This window comes from Triplophysa dalaica, chromosome 20, assembly GCF_015846415.1.
Source record: "Triplophysa dalaica isolate WHDGS20190420 chromosome 20, ASM1584641v1, whole genome shotgun sequence".
NCBI lineage: Eukaryota > Metazoa > Chordata > Actinopteri > Cypriniformes > Nemacheilidae > Triplophysa > Triplophysa dalaica.
In genome coordinates this window covers 13,610,850-13,616,009 of record NC_079561.1, presented here as the reverse complement: position 1 = coordinate 13,616,009, position 5,160 = coordinate 13,610,850, and positions in this window count along the sequence as shown.

Below are 5,160 nucleotides of genomic sequence, written 5' to 3'. Positions count from 1 at the left end.
ACTACAGGTGCAGCTACTGTTTAGGAAACAGATCATCCATTAAAACGGAAATATACTTTTTCAGACAAAAACGTTAAAATGGGATCTGCAAAGAAATCAAAGAAAGGCAATGACTCAGGCTCACATATGTAGGCTAACAAGTTATGCACTTTACTTTCACATATTAACATACATAGCCTACATATGCAAAACACCATCCGATAAACAAATAACACGTCAAGGCTGTTGTGGCGAAATCGATCATCAAATGTTGAGAGAAATCACAAGAACCAAGACGCCAAGTTTCAAGGGTTTCAATCTTTGTTCGAACAAGTCAAAGAGAGACATACAGAGTTCATCTGAAGATGTCTGACCAATACATATCTGACTCCATCATAGCTTGTTCTCACGTTGTTATCACCGTTTAAACCAATAAGGTTTCACATGACATCACCTATTTTTGTTAGTCCATCCTTTTCATCCTTTTACCCTTCCACGGTTAAATGTCAAGCTCCATATATCCGTATTTAACTGTGGCAAAACCTTTTAAAAGTTTAAAAAAAGAAATGCACATACATCCATCTTAAAAAGAAATGCACATACATCCATCCTTAAAATGCAGCTATATGTCACGTTGTCATTTACTACACCTGGCTTTGTGTTTGTGCATTTAAAGGGTAAACTGGTGCCTTAATCAATATAATAGTGTATACTGTGTTCGTCTGTGACTTGTACCAAGTAGTGTCTTCAAAAGTGTGTGTGATGCTAAGCAGATGTGAGGTCCATTTCTGCTTGGTGCCCATCCTATGAGGCCTATAGCCTTTCTTAAAAAGTACATAAACTTCTATAACTATCTTAAATGTATGCTTTTATATAAGTACAAAATGTAATATATTTAGAAACTTTAAATGTAGTCTTTTATATAAGAAACTCAGTAATATAAAGAAAACTCAGTAATATACTTAGAAAAACCACCATAAGGTCTATTCATTGACTACTGCAGCGACTGTATATAGTCATATAAATCAAGTCGAATTCTGCTTTATTTTCAATTCTGCCACATGTACAGTACACACATATAGAGGATTGAAATTTTGTAACTCTCAGACCCATGGTGCATACAAATAACACTAAACAGAATACAAAAAAGAGAAAGATGTTGTTATATATATATGTAAAATACAACTTTAAAAAGCAGTAATATTTAAAATAAAATAAAAAGAAGATAGGTAATGGAGAGTGCAAACCAGTGAAATATACAACAGGGCAGGTGTGGTGCAAAGAGCTTATTATAGTCTGTTTAAAGTGACAAAGAGAGCAGGCTTGTATAACCTGTCAGAAGAGGTTGTTTAAGAGGGGCAGACCGATGCTGAACAAGGTAGTGAGCAGTCCAATGCTGCATAAAGTGACTAGTGCGGGTCAGTGTGTGTTTTGGAGGGGGGGTTATAGGAGTGGAAGGACCTGCGGATGAGGTCAGAGTTCAGTGGTGCATGGGGCAAGAGAGGGGAAGGGGGGCAGGGTGTGAAGGGAGTGTATATTTGATTGATAGTGTATATTTGAATGTTAGGTTTTGGCTATTTCAACTACACTAACAATTTATTTCTTAATGTCAAGTTGCTATGGAATTGTTAGGATCAGTGAGGGAACAAGGACAGAGGACCCAGGCTCACACAGTGTGTAAGGGGCTAACAGACATTTTATTACAAAATGAGAAAACAAAAACCCACGAGGGGGTAAAATACAAAGAACGAGGGTAAAAACAAGATGGATGAACAGGAACATAGACTAACTACACTAGACTAGACACTAAATCTAACACTAGGCATAAACTACAACTAACTAAACTAAATAACAGAGCAATACAAACCAGGGGCCCGTTCTTCGTACGTCGCTAACTAATTTAGCTGGATTTGATTGTTGACGATTTGGCATGATCTTGGATTGTTTGATTTGGCTTTGTGGTATTTCCAAGCCACTTAAGACCACAGGCTGTGAAGCAGATTTTTTTTGCCATTACAGGTACATTATAATTGTTAATGAAGATCATGCAATCATGATCATGCCAAAATGTAGCCTAGGCCCCACCTGGCCCCAATGAAGGGGATTTTGTGAACCGAAAGGGATTTCACAGTCTAAAGTAAATTACTATTACGATTATTAATATTCCAGATTAGCAAAACAATTAAAAAATAAATAAATGTAATGTAATCAGAAAGTATGCAGTTGACTGATTACAAATATTTTAGATTGTGTTTGACTCCATGTTCCACATCACAAATGTGAAAGCCACATGGCCTGGTTCTGTGCATGACTCCAGGATTTTCAGAGAGTCACGTTTATGCACATTATTTGAACGTGGTAAGGAAAAAAATAAAACTCACTGTTTTACATAATTTTATTCTGAGCCTAACAAAACTGCATTTTTCCAGGTGCTTACGATGGGATCTTGCTTGGTGACAGGGGCTATGCCTGCAGGCAGTACTTCATGACGCCATTCCCTTACCCAAACCCTGGACCACAAACCTGTTACAATGCAGCTCTAGCCAGGACAAGGGTACGCATTGAAATGACCTTTGGCCAACTAAAGGGAAGATTTCAGTGTCTTGAGGGTCTGAGGGTTCCACCTGACAGGGCCTGTGACATTATTGTTGCATGTGCCATCCTCCACAATATTGCCACCATCAGAAAGGAGAGGACCCCTGTGGTGGAGGTGCAGCCTGATGATGACCTCCAGCCAGTGCACTTGGACCAACCTAGTGGCAGAGCTGCACGGGACAGAATTGTGGAATACCATTTTTGAATTCTTTTTTTTTACACATAAACCTTCATTAAATTAATAATAGAAGACAAGACACCATGCTTAGTTCATGAAGTTTTATTTCAATTATTGTTTCTCAAGAAAAGCCAGTGATGGTCATCTTTTGCCTGCAATAAGATATATTGTTATCCAAGGGCAGCAATAGTGCCCTTTGTGAAAAATAGTGTTTTAGCACTCTGAAGCTCCTTTTGAAGCAGCTCAATCTCTAGTGCCAGTTTTTTTCTTCTTTAAGGTGTCAAGTTCAATTTCTTCCCTGTTTTTTAAGAGCAAAATACTCAATTTTCTGTTGAAGATTCTGTTTATATAGGGTAAGGATATCCCCCTGTGCCATAAAAAAAAAAAACACAAGCCTCATGCAACAGAAAACGGAAAAGTAGACTGCCCACCTCTGTATCACTTTGTGCTGTAGGCCTGTCAGTAGGCGTTTCCTCCTGTAACTCATATTGCAATCAGAAATAATATGTACACACCTACAAATTAAATAAAGTTATTTGAGCACTTACAAGTACTTCCTCCAAATACAGTAATCTGAGAGGGTTTCTTCACTGTCCTGTGCAAAATAAAAATGGGTATTATAAAGTGTTGCACTTTCTTTCCTTTTGATGTAAAGTTAGAAATGTCCACTTACTGCACATATTTCAGCCACCACTTTCTTGGGAACAGGTAAAAGTGTTGGTGTATTATGTAAAACTACACAAAAAAGAGGAGAACTCAATGGCATTACAATTCACTAGGGAAAAATATGATCAATAGCATATTGATCGGGCGGGAACCGAGACGAGATCGGAGAGAGTGTATGGCAAGCCATAATGGCCATGAAAGCTTCTCTCCACATTGAACATGAGATCCTGCCACTAGACCAAGAGAAACATGACATGATATGGCTGAATCATGACAGTAATAAACTTCAATTTTCGTATTGAATTTTGCATTTTATTATTTGTTTAGCTTGATCATTCTAATGAGTTCAATAAGTTTTTCTTCCCACAAATATGCAAACAGAAACATTTCCAATGCACACAATGAAATCATAAAACCTGTAAATAATGTTTGCACACAACGTGAGATCACTTTGTTGCTGTAGCACATCAAAACTGATGGAGGGCAGGAAGTATTTCAATTCAGCAGAAAAAACTTCTCCTCTTCATAACATATATGAAAGGATCACAAACAACATATGTTGTGATTTTGTTTATACCTTTCTCTTGTAATGGTGTCTAAACCAGTACAGTACAAACTTTATGGATCGTGTCCATTCTGCTTTTCAAAGAAATGACACTGTGTAATCAGTGTGAGAAGCCCTATGGATGAAAGAGTAATACGAGGAACAGTAGGTCTACTGATGTTCATTCAGCTGATTTGCCTCAGGTTTAGTTATTTGTAATTCGTTTTTATACATCTATTTAAATTCATATTTTTGAAAAGTGTAATGGCTCTCAACTCAAATTTATTTATACAGGGCTTTTTACAATTTCCATTGTTACAAAGAATCTGTACATGAGACATATCGACTATAAGCAAAAAAACTAACGTCATTTACCTGTACAAACAAGAACACACACACGCACTCCCTCACAGTGAAAGCACACATTTAAGATAAAGGAGAGAGAAACACAGTTCAAATATTAAACAGACAATACATTTCTATAAGCAATATTAATTATGTAAAACTTCTGAATGTCTCTGAGAACCCAACTACAAAATAAAGTCACTGTCTATCACCGTGTCTACAGCGGACTCGACAGGTGCGACGCGACATGACAAAATACACCCTCGTTGTTGTTGGATTATCTTAATTTTATTATGACACCCATTTCCACACAATTGAATTGATTTATTTGAATTCAAGATTTACTTGACCGCATAATTCACCCAGTTTAAGTTCATCAACTTATTTTGTTTACTTTCAGCTGAATGTAACAACTTCGAGTTGAGCCAATAAAATTGAAATGCTTCAGTGATGTAAGCAAGATCTAATTAATGGTGCGAGCAGGAAGCACCAGATAGTTTATTTTATTTACTCACCGAGTAAAGCTGCATACATGCAAAAATGGCATAAATGTGCTTGTCCCCAACCTTAGTAAAATCTTGACCCTTCACCACTATGGTTACCCCTCGAAAATCACAGACAACAGAAAATCATATAAATTTTAACACTACAGAACAGTAGACACTAACAAGATACTTTGTCTTTCGTCCTGCGCAAAAACACAGATAAATAACATTTAATTTTGAAATTTACTACCTAAATCCAGTCATAAGGGTGATGCATGCTGGGAACTCAGTCCACTGTGTAGTTTCAGTTAGTCAATGAAAATGATTCAGGTTGTCCCAACACAAATGGAATAAGTTATGACAAAGAG